Below are 18,096 nucleotides of genomic sequence, written 5' to 3'. Positions count from 1 at the left end.
CCATTTTCAAACCAGGGAGAACACTTTTGTAACAGCTGGGACTATTTTTCTGTTATCAAAATTTTATATAGGTAATGAAACAGTTGAGGCAATAGGCTGCAGCAAGGCCAGAAAGGTGGGTGGCTGTCTAACTGTTGCAGTTCACAGAACCATGGGCAAGTGTTTTTTGTTAGAGTGCTTCCTCAGTCATGTTCCACAAGCCAGTAGTTGCATGTGAGATAACCCTTAGTGAATTTGACTGCTTGGATGCCTGGCACATTAAGAAAAAGTCCTTTTCTTCATTCTGGATGCATATGCTGATAGTAGAGTTAGTAGCGGTGAAAAGATCCAGAAGTTTAGGAGCTTCTAGCAAAACTTTAATATTGTGGTTTTAGGTTATCTGCGAATAATGTGAAATATGAGACTGTTTTGCCATGATTCAGAAATTAAAAATGGGAGTGTGGGCTAAATGCATCAGATGAAGTGTTCATAATGCATAATTCAAGTATCGGAAAGACAATATTCCCATCAGTTTCGAAAGATTGGTCGTATCTGTTTTGGTTTGCCTTCATCTCTTTTTTTTTTTTTCCCTCTTTGTCTTTTCTTTTTATGTAACTGCTGTCATCACTAGATATATAACAGCTTTCAGCTCTAAAGAAATAACAGTAATCCTCGCCCTACATATCAATAACCTTTGGTCAACAGATTGATTGAATATTTCATGGTATCCATAGTCTTAATTTATGATTGCAGGGTAACTGAGACAGAATCCCTTTAAAATCCTCTGGTGCAGATTCTAGATAAAGAATCTCTTTTTTTTTACTAGCACTTCTCTTCTTCAGTGGGAAAATAATCAGCATATTTTATGGGTGCTGATACATACAATCCCCGTATTCTCAGTGGGGCATTCTTTCTTACAGTGTTAAGAGAAATGACTGCAAACCCATGGTTGACAGCTCCATTATGCTTAGATTACCGTGGACCAGCATCTTCCAGTTTTCAAACATGTCAGAAATGAACATGAGCATCCTGTTATTACTATGCATGGGAAAAGCACTGAAAAAATAGAGATCTGGGTCAGCAAGTGCACATGGAAAAACACAAATATAAGCATGCAGGTGACTCCTGATTTCTTATTTAAAGTGATTTTTGCAATCATTGCCATAATTAAGAAAACGAGAACAACTCAGTCAGACCCAAACCTTCCACCTGACAGAGTCTTCTGGGGAAGCTACAGAAGCAGCTCACTGCAAGCAGATTTGGGAGCAGTCTTCTGTTATGTTTCAGTTTGCTCTCTAATGGTTACAAATAGGTTTAAAGTTTAACACCCCCTTCAAAATGTGTTAGCATTCACCATTACAGGTGTGGCTGCAGTTCAAGGTATTATTTGCAAACTTGTATTGTAGTCATGCTTCACCATATCCTGATACAATATGAAATGTAGCTGGGAAATATTTCCAAAGTAACAAGGTCATTTTCCTAAAATTGACCACTTTCAATACTGCCTTTTAATTTTCAAGGACTTCTTCCCACAATTAAATAGACATTTTTCAGCACATTATTTCCCTTGCCCTTCTCCCCACTCTCCATCCTCCCTCAGCACTCAAAAGAAAAGTCAAAGAATAAATGTTTGACTAAAAAATGTCCATCTGCAGCCAACAGAATGAAAACTACACTGATTTTTGTGACAACTTATGACCTCTGGTCCTGGGGTGCACTGCTGGAGGGACAGTGAGAAAGGAAAACGTTCACTGCCTCTCCTTGATTTTTCAACCAAACACTCTTTATGGATTTGGGAGGTTCCCCCAGGCAGTAAACCTCCAGAAATGTCCACCTCCTGTCCATGTATTTGTCAGGTGAGGATGGTTCCCCGAACAGTTCAAAATTTCTTGCTTGCACATTTACCAGTGGCTAGTCTAGTAAACATTTGTTCAGATGTTCTGTGTTACCGTATTTCAGTGCCTTGTACAAATAGGAAGAGCAAGTGAATTTTGATCAGACATACAGAGATTACAGCAGTGACTGTAATCACTCTTCCTTTATCATTGCCATGTTTCTACCACTGACATAGGAAGTGTGGCGGGGATAATCATCATGTATAAGCTGGGGCTCAAACCACTGGTGTTTGAGGCCCATTAGAGCACCAGCCTGAAAGATCCCATAGTTAGGAACAGAGACTGAAGATCCAGGGCCTCAGCAATGCTCAGAATTTTGGTAGAGCCCCAGGTAGCAGCGTTCACGTGTTCATCTTTTGACCCATAGTGAGGCTGATGCACAGAGCCCCGTGAAAGACAACCTGACCTCAACACACCTGGATCTGTGGCTTCCTCATATGGGCTGCCAGTGCGGAGTGACCAGCCTTGAGTCTCAGCAGCCAGAAATCATCACGAGAGCAGAACAGCTGGTGTGTGCTACCCAAACCCACATCTTGGGAACCAGCAGGAGCCCTCAACTGAAACATGGATGCTTATTACAGCAGGACCCTGCCACATGTGTCCCTGGCTGGGCTCCTTGGCAGCTCTGCAGTGACAGCAGATAGCTGGGCTGTGTAACTGGCCCCAGGAGAAGGTTAATCCTCTCTGTTCAAACAGCTGGATGCACAGTACCGGCGCTGTACTTGGAACAAAAGAGGAAAAAGAGCAAAGGGTTTAATCTGCTCTGACACAGCAGAGTCCTTTTATGTTCAGATGGCAACTTGTTGATGAAGAGGGCTACTGCAGAGTGATGACTTCTCACTCCTTTAATTTTACCTATAATTTTTGATTCGTGTGTGATTTCAATAAATTAAAGAATAGTACTGCTAATCCAAGGAAGGCACATTTTTTTCCACACAGTGCTGTCTGACCTTTTGTGCTGAATATCAGTAACTGAATATATATCCAATACACCATCTTTTTAGAATTTAGAGAAGTCAGATTTTAGAAGTTTAATATCTCTATCATCAGTAATATGTGTCAAATAATGCCTGCCTATACTAAGTTAACCTAAATTCATCCCCCAGAGTAAATCCTGTTCACTAAAGAAGACCACTTCTACCTCCTTTCCTCCAATATACAGGATTGCAAATCTTTATCAGTTCATTACAGATAAAAGAGTCACTTGCTTCTGAAGCATCACAGATGTGCAAGAGAAAGTACTGAACATGATAGACCATTGGTGCCTAACAGGGAATGAAACAAAAGATAGGCTTAATTGTAAAAGCTTGGGAGCCAACAGATTTGGCATTTCTACTGAGATGTATCAATTCTCACTCAACCTTTCATTTCTGTGACTGTAAAAGGGATTTTTGCTATCAACTTCCATGGCAACAGAATCAGGCTGCTGATGTCTTTTGACTCAGTTTCCCAGTCAATGAAATAAAAAGGCCTGTACCTCTTTCATGGGTGTATAAACACACTAATGCTGGCCCTGCATGCTGAGAGCCGTGTATTTGATTCCAGAGTGTTATTGAAACTGATTGATGCAACTCATTACCGGGCTGTAGGCCAGACCAGCTTTTAAGTCCTTTCCATGGCAGCAAATTTGGGCCGTATAATAAACACAGCCATGCTTATAAGCAGATCTGTCATAAATATAACACATCTGTGATCACAAAAGCATAAGTTTATAGAGCAAAGCAGAAGGAGCAGTGAGGTGGAGGGACTGGACCCTTGCCGATGTTGGTGGTAAGCCCTGGTCAGTAGGGCACATGTCCTTGTCCCATGCGAGGGCAGACCTCTGCATTGCTTTCCTTGCTCTCAGACTGCTGCAGTGTCTGTCCCTGAAACATCTAAGCAGAAACACGTCTGCATGATTGTGCATGAAGGTACACACTTATCCATGGGTGGATTGCAAAGGGGCTTGAAGGGAATGCAAGCACTCAGATCACATTGTAATACAAGTTCTCCATATATGCTTCAGCTGATGATAATTTCTTCTTTGTTGGGGTTATTTACATATTCTACTCAGTTAAAAGAAAAAAAAAAAAAAAGAAAAAAAAAAAACCGACAAATCCTTTCAAAATTTAAACAAGTTTGAAATAAACAAGGCCAAGATAAAACTCATATTCAAAGATCTTGGCAGGAAATTCATGTGGGGTAAAAGACTGTTAGTTCACCCTGTCTCACTTTCCAAAACATTTTTATTACTGCATTACTTTTCCCATTTTCCATATCTTTGCTCCTGAATAATGTAGTTTAAAGAGTGGAATCTAGTTTATTTCAGCCCTGGGGCCCCACCCTGTCATGTTTCATTACATCAGTTTCTATAATCATCATATATATTTTTCAGCCTCATCTTACAAACTGCTCTCTCTTGCTATTTACATTTTAATGTCCACTTCAGCATCTGCAAGTTTCTTTCAACCTTCTACTGCCTGTATTTATGTAGGACCTCCAAATATTGTTGCTGCACCATGGGAAATTCAGTGGCACAGGAATGGAACTGTGACCTTGTCCCAGAGCTGACACAGTACGGAAATCTGACCTTCACTTACTCTGCCACAGAGGGGCTCGCTGATGGTGAAGCTTTAGCAGTTCTCAGCACAAGCAATAGCTGAGTTTTTCTACTCCTATGTGACACAGAGCTCAGCTATAAAAAAATCTGCCATCTGCTGAAAGGTCATGCTCTGATTTAACATCCCTGAGGACTACTTTTTCCATTCAAGCTATGCCTACATCGCTAAAGGCACCTGTCTCAGGGAGCTATCCTGAGCAGCCAGGCATAGTACTGTAGACTGGCTCTTATCCTTACTGCACAGCACGGCCAGCTTTTGGAGAAACCTCAGCTTATTTTTTCACCTACTATGAGCCCCATATATTCATGAGTCCTCTGTGTGTACACCTTTGGGATAATTCTATTCGCATGTGTGATTTATCAATCCAAAGTGCCTGCAACATTATGGCATACCAAATGCATGGGTTTTATACCATGATATCAAGCACGTGTGATGTGGAACATAGCATAAGAGGGAGAGTGGGAAATGGGAGGGCAAGGCCTGCTGAGGTAATGATGAAAGACTGTGTGCAGCAGAAAAAGCCAAGTCTGTTGTGGAGGGGTCCAAACTGCTGTCCAGCAAACAGTCACAAAGACAATTAAGGGCCTGGAGCATCTCCTCTGCGAGGAGAGACTGAGAGAGCTAGGACTGCTCAGCCTGAAACAAGAAGGCTCTTGAGGAGATCTTATCAATGTATATAAATACCTGAAGTGAGGGTGCAAAGAAGAGAGAGCCTCAGTGGTGCCCAGGCAACAGGCACAAACTGAAACTCAGGAGGTTCCCTTTGAACATCAGGAAACTCACTTTGACTGTGAGAGTGATCAGGCACTGGCACAGGTTACCCAGGGAGGTGGTGATGTCTCCATCTCTGGAGATATTCAAAAGCCATTTGGAGATGGTCCTGGCCAACCTGCTTTATGTATCCCTGTTTGAGGAGGTGAGTTGGACAAGATGACCTCCAGAGGTGCCTTCCAACCTCAACCACTCTGTGATTTTGTGAAACCTTTACCAGGATTGAATTATCTGAAAACACTAAAAGGTACCTTTTTATGTTCAAAAGAATTTAGTTTTCTAGGCATGTAGTAGAAATAATGATGCTTATTAAAGATGAACCAATTGAAATGATTTAAAGTACGTAATTCAGTGAAGAAGGATGAAATTGTACTCTAAAATTTGAATGTGACAGAGAATACGTAAGTTAGAAAGTTTTCAGGGGAATTCACAAGTCTGTTCAAAGCTCATATTTTTCATCTGTTGGGCTCAACGTGCCTGGCTAAAATTAGGACTGATTTTTCTTCACCTCTGATATAACAAGACATATTTCATTAAAGTAAAAATTGAAAGTCTTACCAAAGAAGAGTGATGACTCCACACTTGCAGCAAAAAAATATTTTAAAATCAAGGCATGAACTCCTATCTCGATTTTGTAGTGAAAGATGGAGCTTATCAGAAAAAAATTGGTAATCAATTTAGTCTTTTGCAAGGAAAAGAAAGAAGAGAATGAAGGAAATGTAAATAAAAAGCACAACCACTTAGCACTGATTGTGCTGGTAAGACTTTTCTCTGTGATGCTCCATACCTGTCAGCACCTCTTTACATGTGAAAAATAAGAAGAGTAGTGTGTTTTTTAAATGCTTAAACTACACTTTATTTTATCTTTCTGTGGAGGTGCAAAGTTTGACGGCACTCTCTTCCCACAGGCTGCAGGATTCATGCCAAAACCCTCCTCCACATGGTAGAGAGCATTTCAGCTGCTTTTACTGAAATCAGCACATTTCCTTTAAAGCTGCTGTGGCCTTTAATTGAGATATCTCCTTTTTTTATTTTGTTTTTGTTCAGCTGACACAAAGGGCAGAACTTCAGATCACTGTATGAGAAACTTGCCAGTTTCTCCTGAAATAGTTTTGTAGTCAGCACACTATCTCAGTATGTGCAGCAGTATACATCCATCTAGCTAGTCATCCATTGATTCCTAACATTCTTTTAGCTATCTACCCATACATACCATACACATCTACTACCTGGTTCACCCATTTATTCCTTTAAAGAGGCATTCATCATAAGAAATCAAAGTGTGTACCGATGTTCCTCTCCTATATTCACTGCCCCACAAAGCTGTGAATATTGGGCAGTTTGACTGAGGTCTGTGATTTAAGATTTCATGAGCTAAGTAATGTAAACCCTGATACTATGCAGCCTGAGATTCAGTTTCAGGTTATCTCTCCTCTCTGTTTCCACTGGGCAGCCTCAGTGATGTTAAAAGTTTTCCTAATATCAGTTTTCTAAGTGAGGTGCCACAGGGCTAGTTAAGAGCTGTTGATGGGAAAAAGGATTGAAAATAAGACATAGGACACACAGCTAAGCAGTGTACAAATCCCTGCTTCAAGACAGCTAGCCAGGATTCAAAGTTGCAAAGACAAGTACTGGTGATGAGCAGCTGGCTAACATCATATACAAAGTTGTGGAAAAGAAGCCTCTTTTAGTGAAGCACTCTTTTTAGAGCATGAGGATCACCAGGCCAGTACAGAGCTAACAAATCCCAATGAAAGACCTGAAAGGAAAACAGTGCAGCAAGCATTCATAGATGCAGTAGCTCAACCTAAAAGCAACTAAAACCTTGATGCTACTCCAGAAACACACTTCTGTGAGCACAATGAAGAACCATTTCCCTTAAACTGAATCAATCTGTTCTTACATCAAAACTAAACAGTGTAATTCCCAGAATTACTCTTTTTATCAATCTGTTGTACTGTCCATTGTCTACTTAGCAGGTTCTCCAGCCCTCCACTGTCAATTTACTTCAACATGTTTAAAGAAATTCTATACATATATTCATAAAATCCAGTTTTCAATCAAATGCATGTGGTGAGATGGAAGATATTTAAAATGCAAAATCAGAAGTGGTTCATATTTTCTGCAGAAATAACATGAGATCTGAATTTAAATCTAGCTTTCAGTCATAAATCATCCTTGTGATACAACACAGTGAACTGTACTGTCACAGCTGAATGTCCGTACCACTGGGAAGAACCTGAAATACAAACCTGGATCTGAAATACAAATCTAGACACAGGTGTGTATCTTAAACCTCTGTTGTCTTCTTAATGGCCAAGAAGCAAGAACAAGGCAACTGATAAAGATAAAAGGATAAACAAGAATTGTAGTTCAACACAGAAATCCTTTCAATTTTAGTATTTTCATGGGTTTAGTATGTCTAGCACTAACTCCTACTGCACTTTTGATAGTAAGTCATACCTATTACTTCTCAAGGCATCCATCCAGGTTTTCCTGCTAGGCTCCCTTCTTTACAACTGATGTCTCTCTCAGACCCATGCCCTTAAAGCACGAATATTCTTCACAACTGGGGTGAAACGCATTTCCTCTTTGTTATTCAAGAATGAGGGAACACTGAAATGTTTGGCTACATTTTTGCATTTCTGGAAACAGCAGAAATGCCTGGGAAAGAAGATAATTATGGGAGATTAATTGTGGAAGAGGGGGAAATGCATTTGCTGAGCAGTGATGTTGACAAGGATAAGAATGCACAAGGGAAGAAATCAACAGTCAGTAAAAACTGGTGCTTGAGCATGCAGTCGAATACAGGGGCAAAGGTGTTTACTCCATTACCTAAGATTGTTATTCAAATGACCTTACTTTTTTCCAAGTTTATGCTCATCAAAAAGAGGAGCAGTATGCCATGTTGACAGCTACTGAGGCAATCTCAAGAAATGTGGGCTGAGAGAATAGTCATACATTCCTCCAAGGAAGGATTTTGTTGTAGTGGTTTCAAATATTTCTCATTTCTTAGATGGGACAAATTTTTCAGTAACAGACTTTATTGAAAGATTAGGGCCCATTTCCTTTTGTTTATAAATTCATGTGCTCTGTTGTCGGAAAGGACAACTATAATCACCTAGTTTGAAAATTTCTGCGCAGAGGCCATGGCATTTTTTTTCCTAGAGACTGGACTAAAAGGTGCCCAAAACTAAAGCTTTTCCTGAAAGACTCTAGGCAGTGGCAAATCTATCACCTCCACCATGGAAAATCTTCCAATGCTTAATTAACCTTAGTGTTCAAAAATGTGTTTTATTTCGAGCTTGAATTTCTATGACTTCCAGCAAATTGGATTTCAATATATCTCTGCCTGAAAAACTGCAAATCTTCACATTATCAAAGCTTTCCATGTCTAAGGACCTCAAAAAAATAGTCACGTAATTCTTCAATCTTTGCTTTGCTAAACTGCATAGAATAAACTTCTTGAAGTTCACATGGGAAGTTTTTCCAGCCCTATTCTTTGGGGCTCTTCTTTAAGTGTAAAGGCTTTGTAGCTAAAAGTGATTTCAAAGGGGCTGGCAAACACTGAGTATTCTCTTGCTAGCAAGCAGTAATCACAGGGTGCACTGAAGATTTCAAGAGTCCACCTTGGGCATCCCTAGGTGCTAGTGACCTTCTCCTGTTAGACTACAAGCCCTGTATCAAACTGTAAGTAGGAGCCGTGGCTGGGGAGAGAAACCTCCAGCTGACAGACATTAGTTGTGGTAGGATTTGCTTGCCTAAACATGGGTGTGTAATCCTGTTCAGATTGCTAGGACACATCCCACGTGGTCCCAGGCGCTCTTCTAAAAGGTTTGGGTTTCTTGTATGTCCTGTGCCATATCTACCAGTCCCAAGCAGCTGAATCCAGTTCCTTAGGATACTTGAAATAGCACCTGATTTTTTAATTTCTCTGTTAAATGAATTGAATCTCACCTTCTGCATCATGTCAGAGTAATTCAGAGAAATTATGAGTTTTAACAGCATCCTTAGAATTTTGTCATTCTGAAGTGTCTATGCCGATGATGAATTTTGCCAGGAAAATATACCAAAACAATCAACCAAAAGGAGTAGAGTTGTACCTATAAATTATTTTACTAGTGAAGTTTTTGCTTGGTGATAATCTCTATTGTGTTTTCAGCTCTGCTAGTGAGAGTTTTAATCCACTGTTCGTTCCATTTTTCAGGCCACAGTGTGCCCTGTCCATTCCATATTTTTTTTCTCTCAAGATACTATGTAGCACTAAATAAAATTCCCTGCAGAAATCAAACAAATCCATTGTATCAATAAAGTGATTTTCACTAACATGACTTGCAATTTTGTAATTCTTCTAAAAGAATAAAGATTTGTTTGACAAGGCCTACTTTCCACAAAACTAAGTGGCCTGGTATTATTTATGTTTTTATTTTATGATGCTTCATTAAAAAGTCCCAAAATAATTGTTCCATTAACTTAGCCATCACTGAATCAGCCTAGGTGATCTACTGTTTACCCATCTATCTCCTTTTTCCCTTTCAACATATCTAAATCATACAAATGGCAGTCCTCCAGCATTTTAGTCTTTTTTTTTTTTTCTTTTTCAAGAGATATTAGATATTAACATAAGCTGTTTACAAAACTCCATAGTTTGTTTACTACTCTTGCAGAAATTATCTTAACCTACTGATTTTAAAATGTTTATTTTCAACACATGCTGTTTAATACTAGCCCTTCTTGTGGTGAATGAGCCTTATTGCCTATTTCCATTGTTGCATAAACCAGGTAAATCTCTCTGCTTCAACCTAGACCTTCCCAGGCAAGAACAAAAATCAGTGCTGAGAAAAACAGTTTATGCATGTACACGATGGATATAATTCTGAAGTTTCTCAGGGGCCAGGGACCATTCTTGCAGTTTCCCTGTTGTCTTTCAGGTCATTGCTGCTTCTGAAAACACTTTCACAAGATTAACGGTATCATAGCCAAGCACTGTGCACTGACATGTATTCTGTTCTCTTGTACCTAAGGCATAGGACTCTGAATTTAATATTCTGGATTACATTCGTATCTCTCTGACTAGCGTGGAAAACAACATTGTCTCAGCTCATTTTAACTCCTTGTGCTCGTTTCCTCTCTCATGTTTTTTTCTGAGTGTACATTCAGCTGTAAACTCTGGGAAACGAACTGTCTTGTGTAGTCAGTAATACCTACAGAGCTCCTATTAAAATTAGGGCCTTAATGTGGTACCGCCACACAAATAATTGATCATACCAACGACTGGCTGATAGGACAGGCTGGTGGTGGTATAACTCAGATGAAATCCTTTACATCCTTGCAGCTTTCATCTCATCAGAGAGCTCTTGAAACACCACAGCCAGTTGGTTACAGAGAACATGTATCCCAGCTGCATGTTTGAAATTTTAATTAGAATGTAAAGCAGATGCCAGCTATTTATTGTTCTGGGCAATGATTTCTGTCTCCCAACAGCAACCTAAATACAAAGTGCTTTACAAAACCCAACCACATCTGTAATTCATTATTTCAAATTTATTTCTTCCCCTCTTTCTTGTGCCATCTCATGTATAGCTTTTTTTCCTTTCCCTTTTTTCTCTCTAAGTGGAAAACTGAATGCAATGCTTTATGTATAAATTATATATATAAGAAATAAAAATGGTGTATATGCATTTACAGTTACCAATTTAAGCTACAACAAATCCTTCTTCCCCAGCATCTCAGCTGCACTCTTCCCTTTCCCCTATACTGCCCCATGGTGCAGGAAGAGGCACTTCACCCAGGGTATTTTTAAGGAGCCTCCGCACCCAGTAACGTGGCTCAGCAACAAACCTTTAGAAATAAAGGACTGTGTAGGCAAGCAAAACTGTTGCACATGTGAAAATCAAAGATGGCAGATACAAATATGTGTGTGAGATGAGTGTGAAGGCCCAATCTGGAGGTGACAGGAGAGGCACTGTACAGCCAAACACTGATTTCTCAGAAAACGCACGACAGTGTGCTGCAAAGGGGATTTTAGACCTTGAACCTCTAAAAAAGTTTTCAAGAAATCTTTTATCAAGAAAAGTCCCACTTAAAACCATTTAAGTGGGACTCATAATGTTACCACGACCTCTTCAGGATACAGAACTAACCTTCTATGTCTGAAAATACTTTTTTTTTTCTCAGATTTCTCTCTTCTAGCCCTTTGGCTTCAGCTGTATTTGCTTCAACTCACTACCTTGATGGACACAGTAGGCTACATGCAAAGGTGATGTTTTAAGTATAGAGGGTGTGAGCGGCACATAATAGTGGCAGGCTGTGATGAGTCTAAGAACTGATCTGTACAACCTCATTCATTTTGAAGAGCTACTGACATTGGTGTCATTACTTGCACAGTCCAAATATTCACCAATGTTATGGCTGCGCATTCCAGGCCAGGACAGAGACATCGTTCTGCCTTCTTACCCATGCTGAGAATTGCTTCGATATAAAATAGTCACATTCAGTAAAAATGATTGTTCAGATAAATAAAACTGTCAGACTCTGTATCCCCATAGCATCAAGACAGCCCAGTCACTTCTGTGGGCTGTCTCAGTGCCCGGTTCTTAAGACCATTGAATATACCAGCCTTAAGCTCCTTGTAAGTTGCTGGTGTGCTTCAATCTTAACATGTAACATCTGTAATCCTACACTCCTGTACAAATTCTGTCTAGAATATTAATTTCTAGCATCGCAGCTCTAGCAGTATGTTTGCAATGTGAATAAAGATCAGTGATTTACAATGCCAAAACTGATCAGATGTATTTTGATGACAGAATGATTCACTGTATTTTTTTTTTTCTCAAAAGCTTTTAAAATATATATGAGTTATCTACTGATTCGAAACACAATTCAGAAGTCATAACTATGGGGAAAATAATGGCGTTTTTTGTTCAATTTATGAAGTAGCAACAGCAAGTTCTTAGAGAATTCCCAAAACAAAGGGGAAAAAAAAAAAAAAAAAGGCTGTTAACCAGACACTACATGGATGGATAAAGCCCCAAACAGTGGCATGTTGATAAGAAGGACTGAAACGAGTAGAAAGGAAAAGAAAGGTACCTCTGCTAAACAAAGCGTGATATAAAATTGATATGGCGTGTCCCAGTGAACATTCAAGGCTCTCCTTGTATGGTGCTTGGAACAGCTGAAATTACAGGTTACCAGAAATGCTAAATACAGTGGCTGGCTTAGGAAATTCCTATACTGGAAAAGTTGCAGAATCCTAAAACCTAGACCAGATGGAGCAAGACTGGGGTATTGAGCAGGACAGGGTATGGTGGGAGCTGGAAGGAACATGAGTATATTCTGGCTTCAGAACACGTTTAACCCAGTATTCTGCCTTCAACACTGTTCCCTAACAGAAACCCAGGAAAAGCGAGACCAGGACAAGCAAGGATGATACTTTCTACTCTAATACTTGTCTATGGATTTCCTGTGCATTTTGTGATTTCTTTATTTAGCAACCACCAATCAATATCTCCACCAAGTTCCTCTCCCATCTTCCACTGAGCCTGTGTAAATTGCTTCTACCTGTGATACCCTTTGGCAAGGAGTCCCTTGCATGGAGAAGCTCTGATCATGGAAAAGCACTTACTCTTGGCATTGCACTAGCACATGTTTTCATAACACCTTTTATCAAGGAAGAGGTGTTTTAATCTTCCACAGTCACACAGAAATTCCTAAGAGTGGAATGCTGTAAGAGATGCAGATTGAATCAGATGAGACACAGCAAAAGTCACAAATGCACATCTCTACCTCACTAACAGCTCACAGCATTAGTAATGCTAACAACCCAAATAACTTCATGCTTTTGGAGACTAACACAGCTTTATTCTTCACTTTCCTTTGACATTTGAAAAACTCAGCAAGCTATAAGGCCTGAAGCAAATTACCTTGGAACTAGAATGAGGCATCTCCGCCTGGTCTGTCGTTATCACAACCAAAAATGGCTGTCAGCAAAATCATTTTCCCCTGCTCAGTGAATTGCACTGCTCCATTTCTAGGGTCAGTGATCTCAGTGAGGGGAAAGCTAATTGTTGGTAGCTACCACCAGAGATAAGACACATACCCCAGCAAGTAACCCAGTATGTATCAAATAGGCAGAGAAAGAGAGAGAACCCAGTCAGCATCAAATCATGAAATCCTATGACTCCTCTATATCTACAAAATACTCAGTTGATTCACTTGCAGTGCCCTGCCTTAGACAGCAGAGTCTTAGACAGGTAATATATTGCGCAGACATAACACAGCAAAAATGACTGCATGTCTTTTTACCTGAACTTGATAAATCCAGTTAGCTGACAGATGAAGGCAAATAGTTCTGGCAACACCAGTGCAGTCTGACAGCAGAGCAAGAAATTTTCATTTAGCTCCTTGCAAATGGTCTCAGTCTCAGTGGGCACCATGACTGTATGAAGATGCCCATTTATTCCAGCTATAACAATATTGCCCTAAAGCAAAGTTGGTTTTCAGCAGTTAGTTTGACTTCCACTTAACCTCTTCCTAATACCAATAGTTTGGAACCATTTAGTGAAAGCAAAGTCATGTATAGCAATTGTATTTCTCCCATGAAGAAGTTAAAATATATTTTCACATTCAGTCTTAAACAATAATAACGGAAGATTATGACCTTTTATAGATGAGGCAAAGGAGCAACTAAATAAATCAATAAAAGTTTAAAAAAAAGACAGAAACCCCACCCAAACTAAGTCCAGACTGATATGAAACCCATGTCTATAAAGTGACTAAAGCACATAGACTCTACAACTTAGCAGGATCTGTGAGTATCAGATCACATATTAATCACTGGCACAATGAGATCCAAATATCAGAAAAGCACAAGCTGTGGATGGTTTAGTCCTGCAGTGAGAATATACCCTTAAATACAATGGACCAAGTACTATACCAGGAATTTTTTAAAATGTTTTTTAAAAAAACTGGTATGGTGACCAGGGCACGTGATTACAATGGCCAGATGTGGTGCATCAATAAAAACTACCAGAATATTGGGATTTTCCAGTATATGTAGGGTAGAGGGTGAGTCTAATTTGCCATAAAAGAGATTAAAAACTCAGTCATGGGGGTATGGAAATGAAACTGCATTACTAAAACAAATTGCTGTTCACAGAAGTATCTGGCCAGAAGTAATTTTTAAGGCAGGGCTAGGAATTGGGAGCCAGGTCAGAGCCCGGACCAGAGGAATGAATAGCTCTGCTGAACCAAGCATAGATATTGCAGCAGCCCTGGAAATATTTCCCATTTAACAGGACATTGTAGTGACCCACACCACCCCCAGCAGGATCTGTGCCTTTGGCTTGAGAACAGCTTCTGTCTCACTGTTGCTTTTCCAGCAGTTTAGTTAGAAAAAAGCTTGCAGGGATGTGTATTACTTCTTGTGTTACCAGTACTCAGGTTAAACCCATGCGTTTCCAGCTCGTTCTGTTGACTCAACATGCTCTCAACCTTTCCCTTCAAGAAACCTCAACCACAAAAGCAAGAGCAAGGAACTTGAGGGTACCACCTTGAAGTGGCTACAAATAACTTGCTCATCTGTTTGTGCAGCAGCCTGAGAGCTCTTGAATCCCATTGAGATGATTAAGGACTCGGCACCTCAGAACAACCACCTTGCTTGCATCGCAGGCTGGGAAGCAAGGGCCGCTGAAGATACCTCTGAGGATGCTGTCTTATGTTTTTTTACTCCCAGCTTTCTCAGACATTAAGAAGGGTAACACTGAAAGTTGTGAAACTTACTAAGCTTTGCAGAGCTCTTTGAGAACCTCAAACAAAAGTACTACACTGGCAAAGAGGACGATTTATGCTTGTTGCCTGTACTGCTGGAGCAAGCTTGAGTAAGGCTGCTCACAAGCATGAGGGTGTTCAGAAGTTAATACAGGAGGAATACTCCAAAACCATCACTCACAGACTCTGAGTCCCACCCCCCTTATATCACTGCCAGTGCAGAATAACTCAGATGACCTGACCAGAATGGAAGTGTAAGTAGAAAACAATTTGGTCCCTGAATCAGCCAAAATACCAGCTCTGTCTTCAAACATCCATAGCCCTGATGACTGTACTGTCTATAATTGGATGAAAAGAGAGCCATAATGTCATGTGAAGCCTGACATGCTCACTGATAGAATCCTGCTCTCACAGTGCCCTGTTGCTCCCAGCAGGCTGCAGCTCCACCAGCAGCTGTGCAGGAGGCATCCCCTGCAGCAGCCTGGGGTTTGGTGGCTTGCTTTTCTTGTCTTTATTACACAGCGCCACTCATTAAACCTAAGATGCAAACAAATAGATTATTCTTATTACATCAATTATACATTCCCTAATGGAGCCAGAGAGAGCGCAGCTGCCAGGAAACCCTTTCTTTGCAAAGACCATGCAGCAGCTTTGTTTCAGAGTTTCTTTCTCTCTTAGATATTATTTCTTTATGAGAGTTCTCTATTCTGTGTTAGTAGTGATGCCTGGCTAGCTGATTGCTAGGGCAGAAGTTACTTTAATTCATATTACTCCAGAGTTTCTGGTTCCTTCCAGTTGAGAATATCCATGTCTATCCATATTTTTGCTTTCTGGAGCTAGTCTTGCAAAACTGATGCATCTCAATGAACCTGTTTTCTTGATAGCCTCACTGACTTTGGTATTATTACATGAGTAATGTAATCCTATTCATGTGCTCAAGCCTTATGAAAAGAATTACCCGAGTTACTGGTGCTACAGTGTGCTTTGCTCTTACATTGTTGCTCAGGCAATAAGAAGGGATGAGGAGGGCATCCAGACATCATATTGTATGCTTTCCTGCATTTATTGCCTTTAGCATTCTGTGGCTACCCAGGCTACAGAAAGGTAGATCTGCTGCCTGGTATTTGGGAACATTGTGGGATGGTATGGTAAACACACCATCTCGGGAGCCTGGGGGTGGTGGTGGGGTGATAAGCAGACAGAAAGAGAGTTTGGTTTACTCCACACACAGGACACCTGCCTGTATGGAGGGAGATAAGAAAATGTTCTGCATCCTTCAAATGATGCTAAACATTGCCTGTTTCATTCCCAGTGCAACCAGGAACCCCAATAAGAACAATTTGCTGTGTAAGCCATAATCACACCGCTAAGACAGAATGCCTCCCAGCATCCCTATGGGAAGTGGTTCTGTGTAAAAAACCCTACCATGGAGCAGAGTCCACAAGAAAAGTAGCCATAGCTACTAAAGACACTTGATGTGTGCCTCAAAAATGCCATTGTACTATCAAAAGCAGTGTGAACTGAAGGCTTAGTTAAGCTTGAGGTCCTTTGAAAATCTAGTTTTAAACTAGAAACGTTTCAAATCATTCAGTTTTCACACACCCCCAATACATAATACAGTTATTCTTACTTGTTGGCTTCTAAAATAGTTACCAAATAGTGGCAAACATACTCACCATTTGGAACCCAATTTATCTTTTTCAGAAGGGTGAAGGTAAAAGATGTTTGTGATTTTTCATTATCTAACGTATGCTGTGACTAACTTTCTCCATATTTTCTGTCTTCTTTTGATGTACCTTGGTATCTCCATTAAATTTTATGGAATCATTCACTTAATGACGTATTGCTTCCATTTTTTCTTTCCTCTTTCTACATCTGGTTCTCACTCTAGGACAAACAACACTTCTGCCACAGTGGGATCAAAAGACCTGCAACTAACAAGCAAAAAAAAAAATAAAAAGTTTGAGTAAAATAAGCTTTGCAAGGCTCAAGATAAAGGATATATGAATTTAAATCTGTCTTCAACTAAGCATATAATTACTTTGTTCCCTTGCTTTGCTACTGATCCTAAATAACACTAAATCCTCCCAGTTACAATTTTCCATAAAACAAAGTGGGATTTTTTTATTATTTTCTCCAGTATCAATGTGACTTTGCAAGATTGTGAAAAGACTGCTGATCTGCCCTGAATAGAACATAACTTGGCAAAACACCCTCAGGTGATTACTCAGGATCCTTATCACTTTGGTTGTTTTCCTCAAGATCATAAACTTTGGCAATTAAGCTAAAAGGAATGATATGGTACAGCTTATTTCTGAAGTATTTAATTTTGGTTTAAACCTGAAACACTATACTCAGCTAAAATACGCCATTTTCATATTTTCCAGCCCACTTGAAAACCCATTTATTTATTTATTTTTAAAAGAAAAATTAACCATCAAAGTGCATAACGTTATAAAGTTCTACATACAAGTATATTATTATAAATATGCATTAATGAATAATATTTTGAAGATTCTATTTTTAATGTAGGTGTTACAAATTCATTAGAGATCCTCAGCATTCATGTACTTTTTCCACTGTTGGTTTATATGCCAGCAGGAACTGTGGTCAATGCTAAGCACTAGGGATGTGTCCTCTATGCAGAACCCCCCATCTCACCAAATCCTGATTTATCTCACAGAGATTGCAAGGGGATAGGATGTTATTTATGAATTATGACACCCAAAGGGGAGGACACCTTGCTCTTCATAAATCTCCTTGAAGTTACGCTTTATACAAGTCGTATTTAGGCAAAAAGGAAAAAAAGAATAAGATTGCATTTATAGACACATGTTTAATTTTATATCCCAAATCCACTGTGGGCTTCCGCTCATATGAAGCTCCCTGCTTTTTCCCTGAGTGTCTTTGATGCAAAACTTGATCAGCAAGTATTTTTATACGATGGTTATACCAACCCTTTAGACCACCACTGATCCAGACTTTTCCTGAAAAGGAGAATGTGGTTACTGCCCACCTAATCCAACCTCCTCCCTTCATCCAGCCAGATGGAAAACCAAACTGAGTAATGGATTCAGGTGAAA

General features: G+C 39.8%; 1 long non-coding RNA gene across 1 annotated transcript in view; it reads left to right on the top strand.

Annotated features, from left to right (window-relative positions):
• The window catches only part of LOC121096283, a 74,580-nt gene extending 57,741 nt beyond the window's left edge, over positions 1-16,839 (top strand). Inside the window, exon 3 of the long non-coding RNA XR_005830438.1 lies at positions 2,242-16,839. This is a non-coding gene — a long non-coding RNA (uncharacterized LOC121096283). The remainder of the gene's footprint in view (positions 1-2,241) is intronic.
• The last annotated feature ends 1,257 nt before the right edge of the window (positions 16,840-18,096 follow it).

This window comes from Falco naumanni, chromosome 12, assembly GCF_017639655.2.
Source record: "Falco naumanni isolate bFalNau1 chromosome 12, bFalNau1.pat, whole genome shotgun sequence".
Lineage (NCBI taxonomy): Eukaryota > Metazoa > Chordata > Aves > Falconiformes > Falconidae > Falco > Falco naumanni.
This window is presented reverse-complemented; position numbering and strand designations above follow the sequence as displayed.